General features: G+C 50.3%; 1 long non-coding RNA gene across 1 annotated transcript; it reads right to left on the reverse strand.

The window, feature by feature from the left end:
* Positions 1 to 2,657: 2,657 nt before the first annotated feature.
* Positions 2,658 to 13,500, reverse strand: LOC142069301 (uncharacterized). The gene is made up of 3 exons (XR_012665065.1): positions 13,374 to 13,500; positions 6,379 to 6,478; positions 2,658 to 2,779 (listed from the first exon to the last, which is right to left on the reverse strand). It is a non-coding gene; the product is annotated as an uncharacterized LOC142069301 (long non-coding RNA).
* Positions 13,501 to 20,100: the final 6,600 nt, after the last annotated feature.

A 20,100-nucleotide genomic window follows, 5' to 3' on the forward strand; every position in this document is an offset into this window, starting at 1 on the left:
GGATATTCAGTCTGGGTTCTGCAAAAAATGATCCAGTTCTGCTCCCAGCGACACATATAATGGGGTTCCACAGGTGTAACAGAGAGAAAAATTTGGTCCATTGAATCTTTGGTGGAGTTACTTTGTTCCCATACTGGACCAGTTCCAATGGGAAGGATGGCACTGGTCTTGGCCTCAGGAAATCTGGATTCAAATCCTGCCTCTGCTGCCATAGACTCTCTGTGTGACCCCGAGCAGGTCCCCTCACCTCGCTGCACCCTCATCTATAAAATGAGGGGACCAGCACTTCCCCCAACCCATCCAGGGGTGATGGGAAGATAAATATAGTGATGCTTGGGAGGTGCTCAGATGGTGATGGGGTCACAGAGATAGGCAGACCTTTGCTCAGTGGTGGGGGCTGAAATAAACTTATCTGAATGGATGGATTCTTCTAAGTATTATTTTATTGCTTTTAAAAATCCAGTGTAGGGGAACCTGCTTCCTGCACTTCGGTCGACATGTTCAGTCCCAAGTTACCCTTTTACAGAAATAGAGCACCACAGAAATATGCAAATGAATGATGGCTCATTTAAATTTAATGCTGATGAGAAGATCTTCCTTCTCTTTCCAGCAGAGAGCAGATGTTCTCATTTCACACAGGCAAAGTGCCTCTAAATCACCGCCCCAGCATTGAGGTGGACAGGGATGTCATTGTATATAGGGTATCAGTTATTATTCTATAGACAAACCTGACATTTTGCCTTTTAAACACACATTCAGCTGGGGCCTGGGCTTCTGCCACTGAAAATATCCTGGCAATCCTGTCATTAGCCTCCTCCCAAGCTTCAGAATGCTTTTTCTCGTTGCATATAATTAAAACGGCACTTTGAGTTTTCAGCAGCTTGCTACGGCTTTATGATATATAAGAATCAAGGTGACACTTTTCACTTCAGTCTGGCTCAGATATGAACCGATCCTGAGAAAACTCGTGTGTGTGTGTGTGTGTGTGTGTGTGTGTGTGTGTGTGTGTGTGTGTGTGTGTGTGTATAAGAGAGAGAGAGAAAGTGTGTGTGTAAGTGACAAAAATGCATGTGTGAGAAAGAAAGAGGGTGTATCTGTAAAGGAAATGAGGGGTGAACGGATGGTGACTCCGCATTAAAGGCAAACACAGTCCACATTCCATCAGGTCAGCTATTGAGACATGCATTTGTGTTTAATTTCTGGCCTGCTCCCTTCTCCAACGATTCATGACTCAAAGGTTTGTTTTCCAGAAGCCAAGGTGGTGATGCACCCGTTTGCACTGAGATTTTGAGCTGCTTCAACATCATTCAGCTGAATCGCACAACCCAGCCCTATATCTTCCAAAGCATGAATCATAATTACCTTAATGAATTCCTTTGGAAATACAGGAACAACTTTTCCTTCTGTGTTTATAATGTGCAGACTCATGACACAGTGGAGCTGGCGGTGGTTACAGCTTTGACTACAAATACAAAAGCAAATGCTTAAATGGTGCTCAGTACAGAGTTGGAACTGTGTCTAACAGTGGGTGCAGGCAGGCAGGGGATGAAAGAGAATTAACATGTCAGGGAGATGCTTTCAGTGAGGACTAAGCAACCGAAGTGGCAGCTTTTACTTTGTTTGGAAGCTCTGGGACAGGGACCAGCAATGTCCAGCACCTGGCACAATGGGGCCCTGAGCCCTGACAGGGATCTCTAGATCCTACTTCAATACAAATAATACCATGTAGTATCTTTATTTTGCCTTTGTAGAGGCAATTCCATCACTAAGGGGCCAGAATCAGGGTCCTTCTATAGAAATATATGGCATCAAAAGGCTGAAGGAGAGGAAGGTTAAATGTGGGTTGGAAGAGACGGGCAACCTCCTGGCTCTATATGGGTACGCAGAGTGTGTGAAATTCCCCTCTGAGCAGAGAGCCAGCAGGAGGGCTTCAGTGGGATTGAAGTGGCGTACAACCCTGGTGCTAGTGCTCTGCACTGGGCGGAGTTTACTCTACAGTAGTAAGTCTGTCTGCATGTCTCCATGCGTGCCATAATACAGTGAGGCAGAAGCAAAAAGAGATGCTGAAAATCCCAGCTGTACAGAGAGGGCTGGGTTTTTTTCTGTCACTCACCCCCACTTGGCAGCTCCTCACTCCTACAATAGACGGTGCAACAGCCTATGGATTCACCAGCCATGTAGCCAACACTAAAGGGAATGGTCATTGGGGGTTCCAGCCTAGGTTCTCCATCAGCCCTGCCCAGGAGCGGGATGCTACTGCTAATTGCTCTGGATGCATCCCACAGCGGTCATAGGTGCCTGGGGTGGCAGAGAGAAGGGATCAGCGTTCCAGCTCCATTATTTTTCTTCTCAAAGCAAAGCTGCTCACTAAAAGCCCCAGCTGCCAAATAAGGTTAGGGCTTTTGTACCTCCCTGCCATGCAGCAGAGGCAGGAACCCTATGGGCCCCTAGGAGAGCAGTTCTTGCTCTCCTATAATGGTCACATTCCATTGGTTTTTTTTAAAGGTAACAAAAGTATTTGGTAACATCTGTGGAAACGTGACACTTTCCCCTGCTGGAGGGAATGGATCTGGAGTGCAGATCCAGCCAGGAATTTGGAACAACCCCCTGCCCAAGGATTCCAGTGGAATAGGGAGTCCCCCCTTCCCAGTGCCGTTTGTTTTGTCTGGTTCAGTCTCGGAGGAAATTGAGAGGACGACGTGAAGTGGTTCAGCCAAACCTTGGACTCTGCTTTGACTCCGAGCCTTTTCTTTCCTGGATGTGAATCCCTCTGGACTCTCTAGATGGTAAAAAGGGAAAAATAGAAGCACCTGGAGTAGTATTTCAAATCCCCAAACCACATGAGATCACCTGGACACAACTTACAGGAAACTTAAAACACCTGTCAGGGAATTGATTGGCTCCAGACCCACATGGAGCAAGAAGGAATTCCATGACAAATCCAGAGAAACCTGAACAGGCTCCACACCCTAAAACCAGCTGCAAGAGTCCCCCTCTCCCCCTCCCAGACATGGCAAAGTTCAACGGAGCTATGCCAATTTACTCCAGCTGAGGATTTGACTAATGCACACTTTCAGGGGGTGAGACCAGAAAGCTGGTTGTGTATCCTCATAGCACACTGAGTAACTGACAGTCGTAGCAGCCAGTGCTGGCTAGTTGTCAGGTGTGAAGAACCCTGTCGATAGGTCTGTGGTTCAAGAACAGGTTGTTCTATAGAGCTTTGTCTTGTGATAAAAACAAAACAGTTCTAGGTAGCCTTATCCAATGGCAAACCTGGTCCAGTTGGTTCTGGGTGGCACTTCCTTTTAATAGGTATCTCTGATTTCTGACATGCCTGCACCTGGAGTACCTTCAGCAGATAGGTTGGGGCACATCAGAAAACATCACTGGCTGCATACTAGCTGGAGCTTGAGGAGCTGCTGCATCAAACTAGGCTTCATTCTAGTCTATGTGCAAGTCTGGAGCAATCACTGGAAATGTTTGATATCGATCCGGTGGTTCAATTAACTCCCCCCCCCCCGTTAGCTTCTGGTTGTATTTACCATATGTGCCAAATCAGACATAACAAGCACTGACAGCTGCTTATGGTGTGGTTCTCCCTCCCTTGTCCCTGACCTCTCCCTAGCTCAGTGCTATCGCTCTGGCTTTACAGACCCTCCTGGTACAGCAGAACTGAAAGTGTGTGTGTGGGGGAGGGGGCTATTTAATTTCTGGTTCTTTTCTCTCTTTGTGGAAGCAAAGCATGTCTGATTACAGAAAACGCCTGGCGTTTGAGTATAGCCACCTAGTTTCTGGGCTGTAAGACGCTAATGACTCTTTTCCAGGCTTTTAACATTTTATTCAGCCCTAAGCCCCTGTCTGTTCTCCCCTCAGTGCAGCAGCTGAATGGGAAACAGTCCAGACTGTATTTCAGCAGAAAATGGACTCCACTAGAGTCTCTAGCTCAGTGGTTCTCAGCCTGTGGCCCGTGGGGTGCTTGCGGCCCAATCAGCATAGAGCTGCGGCCTATGTGACATCCTCAGGGCCATACAAGTAGTAATGGGTGAGAACCGCTGCTCTGGAGCAGAGAACAGGCCAAATGCTGGTAACGCTTACAACCTGGGCAAAGAAATAGGCCCTGAAATCTGCAGGAGAGAACAGAACGTAGGATTTGCCATAACAGCTCAAACCAGCCAGCCCATCAAGTCTTGCATCCTGCCTCCAGCCATGGCACCCACTCTGCTTCATTGGAAGGTCGAAATAAAATGAGCCCCAAATGCACCTGGCCCGCTGTGCCACACTAAATCGCCCAGTTAAGCTGCCCATTGAGCCACCTGCGTTTCACAAATAGGCTCAGCCTGCAGGAGACACTGGACTGGATCAAAAGTCAGGAGCCCGTTGCATCAGCGGCACAAACAGGAGCCCCGCTGGCCGACCAAGGAGCTGCCTCCGTGGTGCCTTTTTGTTCTGGGATTGCCTTCTCTTTTTTCAGTGTTTTATTCGACTATGTCAGTGTTTCAGCAGATGTGCTCAACCACCTGCCACCTGTTCTTTGGACTCCTGCCTTGAATGGCTCATAAAAAGAGAGTTGCTGACTCTATTGGATCAATCATTATGCAAACATAAGCTTCTCTTTGACTTCTGGGGCTGTTCCAAGTGCCCTCTGAGACTGCAGTTGTTATTCCTGCCTTGGAAAAGCCAACTTTCTCACTTGACGAGTCTACTAATTTCCATCCCAGTGTCTGTCTCGTCACTCCTGGCGAAGGGCCCTGGAAAGGCTGTTTCTGAGCAGCTCATGACTTATTTACAAGATGAGGAATGTGATCGGTGTCAGGCAGGGGTCGGATTAGGCCACAGTACTGATATTGTCTGAATTTCTCCTGGCCAGCAAGACTCAGCATCTTCATTGGTACCCCTGGCTCTATGAGCTGCCTTAGAAACCCTGGACCAAGAGGTCCCAGTGAGCTGTCTTGATCATCTATTAGGAGTACTTGTGTTTTAACATTGCTGAGAATTCCTTGTAGGGCTATACGGCATCTAGATACCATGGTGATGGACATCTTTAGAAAAAAAAGAGATATTTTTATGTCTTGCTTTGTTCACCCTTTTCAGATACATTAAGCTGTTCCTCAGGCCCATTACTGCTCTCAAATTATATGCTGTCTCTTGCTTAATTTTTTCCACCATACTTACAATAAAATGTATATCTATGCGATTGTCCATTGAGAAACAATTTCCCTCCCCCGCCTTGTCATGTGCCATTCAGAAGCTTGTGAGCTGCAGATGTTGAATGTGGCTTTGGTTTTTCCATCTCTGTTAGCTGGTGACCAACTATTATGGTGGGCAGATCATGAGGATTCCTTACTGGCAAGGAGTTGGTTAACTTCACCTGAGTGAGCGTTTACTTAAGAAAGTCATAGGGCAGCTGGGGATGTTAGAGTTCTCTACCACACCCCTGTTCTATTTCCTGCTTTTGGTGGAAATAGCTGGAATTGGATTTTCTTGTCATTACTAACTCAAGTTGCTGCTGAAAAGGTGGAAAGGAGCAACCACTCAAACACGCAATCACCATGTACTGGTCTGGGCACTGCCATGCAGAGATACACGCAAAATAACTGCAAATGACATGTGATTGAGATGTCACCTGTCGTTTGACAGGTCCCCAGCTAGTCACAGTATAATATGCCATTGTCTTACCCTCACTACTTGACTGTCCCTCTTGTCCAGGCCTGAGTCTTCAGCTTCATCTTTACTGCAGCACATCGGGCAGAGGAACTCAGCTGAGTGGCTCAGAATCATTTGTCACTGAACATGAGCAAGGCTGAAAAGTGTGGGGGGGGTGTGCTCACACACACCACCTTGTGTTCTGTTAACTTCTCACCAAGCAGACCACTGTGAGGTCTCAGCCATACTCCACATGCTCCACTCAAAGCTAGGGTTAGGTCATCACATGGTGTAAATCAGCATAGCTCCATTGACGTCAATGGGCCAGATCCCCTGTTGGTGTTAATGGGGGTCACACCAATTACTACACATCAGTGACTACCCCACGTCGGCTGTTGGAGCCTTGCTCAGTGAGTGGGAAAGCGCGGCCAGAAGGAAGCATGTCAGAGACAGCGAGGTAGTGGACTTTGCTCTAGTCTCATTAATTTTGGATGATCGTAAATCTTTGCCAGCTGAATTACATGGCAATGGGCTCTCAGGGCTTCAGCTTGTTCAAACAGCTGCAGCCTGGCTACAACTGACCCATTCTACACAATCCTGCCCCCCCCCCCCACCCCCTTCACTCTCGCTGGCTGGTGGCAACTGTTGTTTTGAATGCACTCAGGTGGCAGGGACCTTTTCGGTGCCCACAGTGTGCTCTTGCCCTTTCAACAAAGAGGAGATAGGAAATCTTACCTCACTTGGTTGATGCCAGACTTTGCCAGTCAGCATTTGCCAGCTGCAGGCCCCACCTCTGCCCATATTTCCAGGGGCTTGGAGCAGCCTCTCTCCCCCTCTGTTAGGAATGAAGCAGGGTGCGAAGTTTATCTGTAGTGTGATATATTCCTGCTCACCTGAGACAGAGCTATTTTAATGGCAGGGGCGGCTCTACCAATTTTGCCGCCCCAAAAGCTGCCGTGGCGGGAAGAGCAGCAGGGCTGCCGCTGAATTGCCGCCGCGGGCCACAGACTGCCGCCCCATTCTGAATGCCGCCCCAAGCACTGGCTTGGAAAGCTGGTGCCTGGAGCCAGCCCTGTTTAATGGTCAGCCTAGGCCTTGGCCTGACCTGCCGTGCTGCGTTGTTTCTTTGTAGTCTATTGCTTCTCCCACAGCACACTCACCCACCCTCCGAGCACTTTTCTTGCCAGTCAGGAACACGGCCCATGTTTCCTTCTCTCCCTGGAGGTCTGTGCCAGGATGCACTGAAGTTCTGACACCCCGAAGAGGACTCCAAAGCCCTGACATGCTCCACTTCAGTCGTATCCCCTGCTGAGACCAGCCAACTTTCAGGGGTCAGTTCTCAGCCAGGATTCAGAGGCAGCTCAGAGAGATACTGTGGCTGGGAGCTAATTAAGTGCAGCTGAGGTTTGTAGGTTCTCCACTTTAAAAGGGGGTGTTGCTTAGAGACCTCGTCTCCTTGTCCCCTTGCTTCCCCCCCTCAGATTTCCTACCATTGCTGGAGCTAATCCAGTAGGAGATCTAGTGTAGACAAGGTGCCAGAGGCTGCCTGCACCAAGCTGGTTAGACTTAAGCTGCATTCGACAACACACTGGTGGCCCCAGAAGCTCTGTTTTCAGTGGCTTTCCTACCCACAATGGCATTAACTGTTGTGGTTTTTTAAAAAAAAATCTGATTTCCGATCTGTTGTGAACATCACATTGCATAACCGGGGATAAATCTGAATGAAGTTAATACCCATGGAGCATGATGCAGAATATTCATGCACTGGGAGCAAAAGTGAGGCAAATGCAAATCTTTATTACCAGTGGAGCCTGTTAAATATTTATATTTTCTGTTTGAGACACGCTGTGACACATGAAATTCAATTATAATATAACTAAAAACCATTCTAAATTATAGATAAACGGCAACAAATGGAGGGGAGCAATCTGAACTTCACAATGCACAATCCTGGGGGGGAGGGGGGGAGATAATAAACTTGGGGAGAACAATGAAGTGACACCTGTCAGATAACATTGTCAAAGTTGCCTTCATTCTTCAGTGACAGGCCAATTAGAAATAATTAAGTGCAAGGCATCTTCAGAGCAGAGGCGTGGTACATTTGTGTGCGGTCATCCCTGTAGCGAGAGGCAATGGAAACACTAAGGAAAGTGCATAGAGACAGCACAGACTTTAGCAAGAGCCTAGGCTGGTGTAAACTGGTGTTGATCTATTGGCTGCAGTGGAGTCACACCAATTTACACTACCTGAGTATTTGGTCCCTGTCAAGGTTCCTTCCCCACTCTGAACTCTAGGGTACAGATGTGGGGACCTGCATGAAAACCCCCTAAGCTTATTTTTACCAGCTTAGGTTAAAACTTCCCCAAGGTACAAACTATTTTACCTTTTGCCCTTGGACTTTATTGCTACCACCACCAAGCATCTAATAGATATATAACAGGGAAAGAGCCGCTTGGAAACTTCTTTCCCCCCAAAATTCTCCCCAAACCCTACACCACCTTTCCTGGGGAAGGCTTGATAAAAATCCTCACCAATTTGCATAGGTGAACACAGACCCAAACCCTTGGATCTTAAGAACAATGAAAAAGCAATCAGGTTCTTAAAAGAAGAATTTTAATTGAAGAAAAAAAAGTAAAAGAATCACCTCTGTAAAATCAGGATGGTAAATACCTTACAGGGTAATCAGATTCAAAACATAGAGAATCCCTCTAGGCAAAACCTTAAGTTACAAAAAGACACAAAAACAGGAATCTACATTCCATTCAGCACAGCTATTTTATCAGCCATTTAAACAAAACAGAATCTAACGCATCTCTAGCTAGATTACTTACTAAGTTCTAAGACTCCATTCCTGTTCTGTTCCCGGCAAAAGCATCACACAGACAGAGAGAGCCTTTGTTTCTCCCCCCCTCCAGCTTTTGAAAGTATCTTATCTCCTCATTGGTCATTTTGGTCAGGTGCCAGCGAGGTTATCCTAGCTTCTTAAGCCTTTACAGGTGAAAGGGTTTTTCCTCTGGCCAGGAGGGATTTTAAAGGTGTTTACCCTTCCCTTTATATTTATGACAGTCCCCCCTCCACATTTGCTGTGGAAGGTCTAGGAGACACCCATTCAGCAGTGACACGAGACCTGGTCCCAGGTTTAAGATCCAACTGTGGACAGGTTCTGTTATCCCACTGGTGCATTTTCCATATGCTACATGGAAGCCAGATGTCCTCCTCAATTTTTCCCCTTCTTTGACTCAAAGTCCAACATCCTGGGCGCCAACTATTCTGGTGTGAAAACTGGAGGAAACGATCTTCAGTGCCCAAGCAGTGTCAGTCTTTAGTCATTGGTAGGAGTCACTTCTAAGTGTAATGATGCCCCAGAGATGAGCGGGCCATCTCAACAGCTCTCCTAGCCCCTTCCTCTCCAATGGGAGGCCAGCAGTGGGTGAAAACCCAAACAGATAGCGATCGCGGTACCTGGGACACCAACTAGATGCATACAAACCAGGGTGCCAAATAGCAAGGCTGCACATGTCCAGATTAGACTGAAAACACATTCTGGTTGATCTAGGTCCCAAACATGCAAGACCCATAAAAGCCTCATCCGGGTCAAGAGAGTAAGTTTTTCCCAAGGTAATTTCAGGTCTCCAGATCCTGCAATGGAATTGGATCCTATCAAAATCCCAATTCTTAATCCAGAATGGCCAATCCAAATCGGTTCTGGTTTAGGTTTTACCCAACTGAAGCTTGTTTAAAAGACCTGCTCATGCCTTTGGGGAAAGGCATTCTGTTGAGAAGGGAGAGTGCTGCTCTGGCATGCTGTGACAACGCATCCCCTCTTGGAAAAGCAGCAGATCATCTGTACTGGAATAATGTGCTTGCTAAGATACAAGAGTAAGAGATACAGTGCATCCTTGGTGTGATTCAGATTTGTTTAAAAATTTGATCTGGTCAATTTTTTTTGCGTGAAACATTTGTCCATAAAAAATATGAATCTGTCCAAATTTTCCATGGGCAAATGTCAATTTTGATGATTTTTTTTTATTTTGATTGGGAAAAATCAAAACAAGAGATTTTGTTTCAGTTCAACATTCCCAAATGAAACAAAACATTTGGATCCAAAATGAAAATGTTCATTGCAAATGTCCCCATTTTCAGTCAAAATGCTGATTCAGGACAAAATCGTTCATTTACAGATGAAACCTTTTGTTGACATTGAAAATGTCAGGTTATCATTTTGACATTTGCTAATGGCCATTTTTTGGGAATATTTCATTCTGCAAAAAATGTTGATATTTCCTTTTTTTCGTTCTGGGGCACGATGAAAACAAAGGCTGAAATATTGGGATTTGCCGCACATATTGCGTTTTGCAACCAGCTCTATTAATTGGGAGGTGTATGTGGCTTTTGGGTTGGGGGGCCAACCAACTGTATGAAGAGCAGCCTTTCCCTGTTATGCCACCCCCTTCTTTTCCAACCCTACCGCAAACAGAGGGCCAGAGATTCCAGGAAGTCCCACTAGGTGATTCACTATTGCTATTGATTGTACACAGAAGCTCAGATACCATGGTGATGGACAGCAGTATAAAACAGAGAGAGAGAGACAGACCGACAAGAGAGAGGGGCCTGGGAGAAAGCTATGGAAAGAGCCTTCTAGGAGTTTGGTTGTTGTAGAAGCTGAGCAGTTTGGTTTTGGTTTTTTGTTTGTATATAGAAAAACATTCTTTTAATAGCTGGTTTCTTTCCTTGAGATGACCCTGAGAAAAGCCGTAGAGACAAATGAAATCTGCTGGCACGAACAGGGCTACATGAGATGGGCAAAGATTACCATTTCTGGAGAGTTTCCCACCATATGACAAGTGGGGAGCCCTTCCTACCTCCCCTTCTCATGCTGGTCTGTTCCCTCTGATGACGGACATCTGCAGGAGAACAGGATCCTTGTTTCCTGAGTCTCCCCCTGGGCTTCCTGCTGCTGTTGCTTATTCCTCAAGTGCAGTCACTATCTTCCACGATCAGTGGCCACAGAGATCACCATGAGCACACAGACAATTGTGATGCCAGATGGGGAACAAGCAGAGAAACACCAAAGAAAAAAAAATCCTGGTTTGTGTTGATTTTTAACATGAAAGAGCCTAGTTTAAAAACCCCAGGGAAAGAGACAGACAGACATGAAGCAGAAAACATACAGGACCCAATGCATCCCTGCTGGAACTCCACTGGGTTCCTTATGGATCATAACATGGATCTCACTGGAGCTGCACTAGGGATTGGTTCTGTGCACTCTCTCTAAGCAGAAGGTTCTCCACAGGGACGCACCAAAGCTTTAAGATAAGGTTCTGTCCACATGGGGAAAGCCTGCTCAAACAAAGCACAGGTAGACGATACAACTCCCCTGCATCTGAACCGCGACTCCCCTTTCCTACCGCCAAAGCACCAAATGCTACCAGAATTCATCACAGAGTCATAAAATTTAGGGCTGGAAAGGACCTGGAGAGCTCAGCTAGACCAGCCCCTTGAGCTAGGAAGGAGCAAGGATATCTAGACGATCCCTGACAGATGGCCTAGAGAAATGCATGTTGCTCCCTTGGTTTCCTGAATTCTGTGGGTGCAATGGAACCCATGAACCTGTGCTAAAGCCGGCCGTGGTCTTCTCTAGAACTGTCTGAGGAGGTTTAGATGACACAGAGATTTACCTGAATCTGGTCTACACTAGCACTCCCTCCATTGCTACTGCTAGGGGAGATACTGCACTGATGGCAGTGCATGGTGGGAAACTTCCCCAAAATTGCCAGGGTAGACATAGCTTCAGTCCACTGGGGAGAGGAGGAAGCCCCCCCCCCCCCCCCCGCCCCAGCAGCACAGAAAAAAGTGAGTAACCTACCACTGGACAAGACACGTGAATCCCAGCCAATGTGCCTAGATAGTTGTGTGATAGAGGCACTAGGGATCTAGACAATGAGAGAGACAAGCCACCCCCATATATATACATACACACACATGCCCCCTTGTACATGCCATCTGCTATCAGCCAGGCTAGGGTTGCTAATTTGGATTGGACATATTCCTGGAGGTTTCACATGACATAATCTTTACTTAGAGATTAATCTTTAATTCCTGGAGACTCCAGGACAATCCTGGAGGGTTGGCAACCCTAGGCTCACCTGCTAAAGCCCAGCTCTTCTCCAGCTCTACATGCATCAATTCCCTGTCTCCATCTGCAGCTCACAGGCCCTGAGGTGATGGGACCAAGACATGCTGATTCAGGGAGGACTCCGCAAATTACTATGGGTTAGAGCAAGGAAAAGCGGATTTCTAGCTTGGCTGTTACAATCACAAGGGTAGGGCTTGGGTTGTTCCCCCATGCTCTCAGAAGGATGAAACTGCATTAGCCCACCATGCACATACATGCATACATGTATGTTCATTCACACACGTACACCCCCCCCCCCACGTCAATCCTCGTACGTGCTATCAGCAGTCAATCTGCAAGGCACATTGTTACAGGACAGGCTGTTAGAAGGCTGGCGTTGGCCACAGCTCAGAAAACTCCTCTCTGGTACCCAGCCCAGTATAGATTTCCTGCAGAGAGCACCTGAGATTCTTACTGCTCACTCCAGATTGCCCAGAGGCTAGAGAACCCTGACCCTGGAGGCACATTTCGCTCAATATTTGCCTCCAGCACCCTCCCCACCAGCCTGCTGCTCATAACTCAGGGCTATGGTGCCCAAAGCAATGGCCCCCAACACAGGAATGGGGAAGACATTTCTTGAGCTCAGCTTGTTCTATTGCTTTTAAATGCATGCCCCACCCCAGGCAGGTCCATGCTACCTCCATCGCGCCCAGGCACTCACTGTGTAGGGAGCAGGCAGTAATTGCAGAGTAAATTATATTTGGGAACTACAGACTACATCAGCTCCTCCGTCACCTCCCAGGGATCAGCCACATTGCGGTCTGCTCCTTCCCCTTCATCGTTCTGCTAAGAAACGATCCCAAGGGGCTGGGGGAGACGACGCTAGCATTTGTGGGACCCTTGATGAAGAAAGACACATGGGGCTCCATCCCTCTCCAAACCCACCTTGCGACCCACCCAGTCTCCCCCCCTCCCACAGTACCACATCAATTCTGAAGGCTTCGGGGGCATAGCCTAGCAAGAATGCCAAGGACTTGACAAACACAGTGGGGAAGAAAGGCGCTCTGACAGGGGGGCCTGGATGGCACCCGGCCTCTGGTGGGCGGCAAGGAGCAGGAAGGATAGTCTATACGCTGCAGAGAGAGGAGCACTAGCCAACCAGGGTTCTGATGCGGGAGCCGCCGCAATCTGGTAGCTGGGCCTGGATGCACGGGGTCCTTTACGAGCAGGCGGGTAGCGTGGAGCTAAGACTGTCACCGAGAGTCAGAGACAAAGACGAGCTTGGCCTGTTTCTATCACACGGGGTCTGCCGCACACGTGCATACCCAAACATCATCAGCCTCCGTCCCCGCGCCAGGGTCCTGGAGCAAAGGGAGAGGCTGCCAGACAATGCCTTCTCCAGGCACCTCCCTGTGCAGGTGGGCCTGGAAAGCACAAGTGCTGACACTACATGGGTTCGGTCCCCTCTCAGCAGTATTCCTGTATCATCCATCTCCCCCTCAGAGTAGCGGCGCTGTGCCTCGTCACCCACACATTAGGTGGCCAGGTGCCTGGTTTTCAACCTGAAAGTCTGGTCAAAAACTGGACCTGACAGTGTCCACTCAGCTGTACTTACCGGACACCCAAAGTCCTGTTACTGCAGGTGAAGCAGGCAGAGAGGCACGGGGTCATCACCTGCACCAGCCCCTTTCTCAGCCAGGGCTGCCTCCTACCTGAGTCAGGCAGCTGCAGCTCCCAGCCCTGGCAAAGCAGGCGAGTCCCTCCTGACGCAGGCAGGAAGGGGGTGGAGGGGAAAAGCAGTGAGCGACGGGGGGAAGGGGAAAGAGGAGTGGATGGGGGCTGAGCCTGGGGGGGAAGAGGCGGGGGGCAGGACAGGGGAGGTTCCGGCATTCCTGCTGGAGTGTCTGGTTTATAACTATTACCAAGTTGGCTACCCTAGCCCACATGCAGGGGTGCAGTACCAGAGAGCCGCTGCCCACAGAGGTGAGGAATTGGGGGGCAGCTGTCACATGATACCACGTGACTATGCTGAGCCATACACCTGAGGAAACACCCCAATAACCAGCCTCTGGTTTGCACTGAAGCCCAGGCCCAAAGTAAGCCATCTAGGACAAGTGAGGGGGCAGGGCAGCCTTCTCCTCCACCTTGCAAGGCCTCCGACAGCTCCCCTTGCGAATCCATCCCCAAGACCTTCCCTTAACAAGAGCCCCCAGCCCTTCCCCTCCCTCTGTTAGTAGAGCACCTCCTAGGCCTTCCCCATTGCCCCTACAGTCCGCTAGACCTCATCCTTGTCTTACAGTCCCACAGGGCAAACCTGGCCTTGTCCCAGTGGGAGGGGCCGCTCCGCTGTCCCAATGGCCTGGGCCGCCAGGGCTGGGATAGGGGTGGCCAGACAAGCACAGCTCTCGGGAAAGCAAAGCGGCTGGAGCCAGAGAGGGGAGTTCACGTGTTGCCAGGGTCTTACATAACAGCCCTCCTCTGCCCTCCCCTCCGCCATCACAGACAGCTGCTGACAGATAGACTGATGTTCTTAGGGGGCCGTGGGGATTGGGTTTATAATTCCATAATTATTTGCTCTGGGAGAGATACTTGTAATAATCACTGTGAACGAGCTGGGGGGCCGGGGGCCGTAGTAGCCCAGGACGGGGATCTCCCATTCAGGCTGAGATCAAGGGCGGTATCTGTGTAACCTCTGCCATGGCTTCGGCCAGGGGAGACCAGGCCACCCCAGCCAGCGAGCAGACAGACTCCATAGGCTCAGATGGCTTTTCCAGCTCTGCTGCTCCCCCGCGACGCGAGGCCCATGCTGGGCCAGGGGTTCCCTGCCTCCCAGCCTGTGCAGAGAGGATTCCCCTCAGCCCCGCAGTGCTGTCAGGTGCATCTCAATGAGCAGAAGGCTTTTCCTTCCCTCCCCAGGAGGCTCCACCGAGGGCTCGGCTCGCACTATCAGCCCACACACCATGGAACGTTGCCATAGAAACAGGGCTCTGAATAAATAGTCTGTGCAGTTGTGAGCCTCTGGAGTCAGAGCAAAGGGACTAAAGGAAACACCCCCGCACCTTCCGGCTGTGACAGAATCAGCAACCCTTGCCCCAGCAGCACCTGCCCCACTGGACTCCCAGCTCCCCACCTCTCTGGGGCTGTGGCAGAGCTGGTGGGAAACCCCCTGCCCCTCCCCATCCGTCAGCCAGACAGCCTTGCGGGGCGGCTGGCCAGTCCTGGACCTCTGTGCCATGAACACAGCTATGCTACCATCCTTCCCAGGGCAGCTGAGTAGCCTGAAATCACTTGAGAGCCCCCGGTGAACAGAGGGGAAGGCAAAGCATTAGGCAGCGTCCAGAAATAAACCCCACATCCCCTGCCTGCAGCGAACTGCACAGTGCCAGACAGGAGGTGCTTTCCTGGGGAAGCAAAACAAAGCCTAGCCCCCTTGGACACACGAGCACGTGCACCATGTGTACATCACGCCTGGGCACACATGCTACCTGGGCACTCAGGCAGGCATCCTGTGCATTCGCACGCACCACCCTACACCATGTTCACATTTCCCACCTGGCTGTTCAGACAGCCACCCCACACATGCATGCATACGTGCCACCCAAGCACTCACACCTCGTGTGCACATCCCACCCTTACACACGCCCCAGGGACCCTTGTACACCTATGCCATCAGGGCATCATTGCACACATGTGCCACCCACATGTAGCACCCAGGCACCCTCACGCAAGTGCCTTGGGCACACTCCCTTCATTGCACACACATGTGAACACGCACTTCTCCTTTGTTTGACACAGCTCCCAGCTAGCCAATCACATACCAAAACCCTTCCAAGCATTTCAACAGGTCCCACACCCTTCTCCCACCCCTCTCACGCGAACACAGACCTAGGGGCTGGGAATAGACTACAGGCAAGAACCACACCTCAGATAGTTCAGTCCTCCACCTTGGCTGTGCCCAGTATGTGTTCGCCGTGGGGAGGGAGAGGCCCATTCATTCATGCCCTTCTCTCTGTTTTACGCAGCTGAAATACCTTTAACATCTGCATCGAGTCCCTTAGCCCAAATCTGCTTCCAATTTACATTCCAGCTTTGAGATTTCTATCTAAATACTTCGATGCGGTGGAGCCAACGCACTGGAGTGACTTAGCCAGCGCCTCGCTCGCTGCCATTGTTTTCATACCCAGGGCCAGTCACGCAAGCCTCTCCTCTGCCCCTGCTTGCTGGGGCAGTGGCCACTCAACAACCCCGCCACAAGGCAAACCCAGGGGGAGGTTCCGAGGCTCGGCTGTCGTCAGCTCCAGCCAGACGGCCCAGCAAACATGGGCAGTTTGCAAAAACACGTATGCCCCCTCCCCCCCACCCAGCACCCACCAACGACTGCACGCCCTTCTATTATTCAATTGCATCTGACTCCACATCTGGACTGGGTGTAGTGGCTGTGGCTCCCTCCATCCCATTCTCTGCACTGCCCTCTGCTAGCTGGGAAAGAGACTACTGTCTCCTGCGTTGCAGAGGCTGGTGTATCCCTGTCTGTGTTATTGCTTCGGCCAGCCATCCTAAGACTCCCACGTGCCGCAGGGCTCTCTAATCTCCCAGCCCTCCAGCACCTGCTCAGGCCAGCGTGTGCTGTTTCACCAGGCCGCTCCTCTCCTCCCCTCCTTGCTGTCACCCATGGCCAGAGTGAGGAGCTGAGCATCAAGTGGGGGAATCGTTCCTAGCTCCACTTAACCCCTGGGCTCTCAGCGACTGGTGCTCAGCTCACTGCTCTGGCCAGAGGTGTGGCGCAGAGTGGGAAGGGCTTCTCATTGCACTGGCGGAGGGAGAGGAGCTGGCCAGTGGGTCTCAGGTATGCAGTGCTCCCACCCCATGGGAGGTTGAAGGGTGGTGAAAGGAGGCAGGAAGAAAGCCAAGCAGAATACACAAAACTACATCCCTCTCCAGCACCACACAGCAGACCCTCAGCCTCTGCCTGTCACCAGGCAGCTCTACTCTGCTGGCCTGAGTGAAGACGGCTTTGTCTCCAGTGCAACCCCATCTGCCCCTTCCCTGCAGCACCTCCTGCTCGCTGGGACAGATGCTGAGCAATGCCCTGTGTGTGTCCTGAAGCAGCTCCAGCTGGCTGGGAATAGAGACTTCCATGTCCCCTCCTCTCCCTTCCCTGCAGTGCCTCCTGCTGGCTGGGCTAAGCACTGAGCTCTCTCATGCACTCTGTCCTCTTTCTATTCTCTGCTTTGTCCTTGGCAGGGTAAACAAAATTCAGTGTCAGATGGAGGGCAAGGGTCCCTCAGTGCTGCGTTTGGGATACCCACCCTAGATTTTAAAAGGGGCAGCCAACCCCCTGCTCCTCCCGCCCCTCCCCACATGCTCCTGTTTTTATTTTCCCTAGCCCCAGCTCTGTGCTCTCCCGAATCAGCCATTTCATTGCTCACTGGGGGACTTTGATTCTGGAAGCAGCTCCATCTTGTTCCAGCAGATAAAAGTGATCTCGGGGCTTCATTAATTCTGGAAGGAACTCGATTAGAGACAAGAGCATTTGTTTAAAGCTCCTGGGAGGAGAGCTGTCACGCAGCCCCTCTCGGGCCATCTAGTCAATCATGAAGAATCCATCTCGGCTGGCCGGTTAGTGAAAGTCATGGTCCTTCATTAGTGGCAATAACTGGGAACGTCATTAAAGTCTGATGAGGGAGATTCAAGCAAAAGGACAGAGATAGAGAGAGCGAGTGGAGCAGGAGGGAGAAAACAGCCACTTCCGAGATGGATTTTCTCCAGCACAAACCTCAAAGTCTGTGCTACTCTAAGGGGAACTTTTATTTGCTGTCCTTGGAGATTTGTCACCTCCAAACCCCCTGGAGCCTGGTATCTGCCTTCAGCAGCAACTGGAGAGTCAACTGACAGGGAAAAGGAAGAGAGGGAGTAAACCAGCCACAATTCAGCAGGGTCCCTGCCAAATCTTTAGAGCAGAGAGGGGGCTCAGCAGCCCAGCTGGAGCTCACTGTTCTGACAGGGCGTCCTCTCTTCTAAGGCACCAGCCGAGGGCTAGGTGAGTCAGGCCCTCCCTCCTGACAGCTGGGGAGGCAGGAGGGCACATCCCTACATCTGCCATGTAGTGATGATTAAGCACAGGGTTTGGAATACATCAGACCCAGTTTGTTGTTTAATCACAAGTGGCAGGGGGAGCTGGGACCAGAGTTGTTACAAACATGAGCTGTCAGGTCAAGGTGCTCACAATGAGGTAGGATCAATTGGCATTAATGTGAGAAACAGGCTTCTCCCTACAACCACAACTGGCCCGCTCCAGCCATTCCCTGCCCCTTACGGCCAACCACCTGCTCCAGCCATCTGCTTCCACCCCCACCCCCCGTGACAAACCCGCCCACCAGCCATCTCCACTCCCTAGAGCCTGCTCTTTGCTGGACATCATCTGACTTCCCTTTTGTGACTGGAAAGCCACCAGAACATCTGTTTCACATTAGCTGATAATCAGCAGCTGGTCGTTTAGGGCCAGGTCACCTCATCGGTCCACAAGTGACACTGATAAGGAGTAGTATACTCGCACTCCCAAGCCCTCTCTCCACTCTATCACCAGAGCTGACACCCAGCTCATTGACTTATGGGTCGATGGTTCAGGACAATGCTACCACCCTTTGTCCTGCATGGCACTATAGGAAAGAGGGGAGGCTGAGACACATCAGATCTTACAGGTGTCAGGTTCGTTCCCCCCTTCAATTATTGAAATACATCCACAACTTATCCTTTCTGAAACCAGTAGACACAGTACTGGATGAGAACACATACTGGACAAGCCCAACTCTCGCCCCTGGACATAGGCATGTCCCCAAGACCCTACATAGTTCAAGCTGATCCAAGGTGCACCGCTGATTCCAAACAGCTGAATTGTCACATCACTCTGGTAGCAGCTCCGCGGCCTGAATGAAGGGCGATGACACTGCTGAGGAGAGGTCTAAGCAGACTGAGCAGGAGTCTGCAGCTTGGGGTCTGATAAATCCAATGAATCAACCTGCCAAGACCAGAAGATACCGGATGTAGATGAGCAGCAAAGCCAGTGACTTGTCTGGATCTATAATTTGTTGTTAAATAAATATTTATTCTTGTTAAAGACTGTTAGTACAGGGGAAAGGGAGGGGGTAAGACATGAGGATGCGTGGGCTGTTTCTTTAAATCTGTGGCAGGAAGCCAGGCAAGGGGGATCTGGGAAAGGCTCTTGGTGGAAGCTCTACAGTGAAGCAGAGAGTGCATAGGTCTGGGGCGAACACCATTTCCCCCATTTGGATAAAGTTCCTTGTTCAGTGCTAGAAGAAAGCAATTCCCTCTGGGGTTTGCTGCCCAGTGGTTTCTACCTTTGTCATCTCTCCCCACACAAGCAATCCGCACTCAGTGCAATGACAGCCCTGGGGAGAGGGAAAGGTCACAGATCCACTCCGGAGTGTGACAAGGCGTCTGTTCAACCCACCAACAAGCTAATGGTTTTTGGCAGGAGTCGTCAGCTTCTCCAGGCAGATCTGCCCACCTCCAGCCCCCAACCTTCCCGTCCCACGGGACTTTTCTTTCACAGCCAGCACTGTTCTCATCGGCCTCTCTGCCCCTCTGCATCCATTTGCCCCTCTCTCCTCTTCCTATCCCTTTAAACACCCTGGCTCTCTCCTACACTTCATCTCCCTCTCCTCTTCTTTCCTGTCTTCCCCTTTCTCTCGGGCTCATTCACCCCTGTCACTCTCTGCCTTAACTCCAACAAATCTCTCGCTTTCCCCTCTCCCTATCCCTCACCTGCTGCACCGAGCAGAGCTAGGAAAACACCAGTCTGGGAATGTCTCCTCTTCGTTCTCTCATACCACAATGTGTTAGCAACCAGCAGAACCTGCCAAGCTGTAGAGTGGAAAAGCCTCTGCTCCGTGAAGTCTTGGCTCCAGTTTGTCCAATCTGAAACACATTTTAACACCAAGAGGCCGACACCTTTCTGCAAAGCAAGGGAGCCAGGGAAGACTGCCCGGCAAAATGCCTGGATGGCTTTAGATGGGTGGCTGCCTGGCAGAATGAGGCAAGTTTTGCCGACAGATTATAATGTACAATTTATGGAAGAAAACAGCAATACAGGGGGACAAAACCTCTGGCATGTAAATTAAAGTTAAATTACAGCTTCGCTGAGGCTCATGACTGGAATCCCTTAATCCTGTCTCTAGGTACATCCCTCTCATAGCTATCCTGCATGCACAGCCCCTGGATCAAGCTCCAGAGCCCAAAGGATGTTGCAACAGACTGGGACAGGTCAGGATGTTGGAAGCCCCAGGCTGAAGTCCCTGCTTATGCCAGTGAAATGGGTAACA

Source organism: Caretta caretta, chromosome 14, assembly GCF_965140235.1.
Source record: "Caretta caretta isolate rCarCar2 chromosome 14, rCarCar1.hap1, whole genome shotgun sequence".
NCBI lineage: Eukaryota > Metazoa > Chordata > Testudines > Cheloniidae > Caretta > Caretta caretta.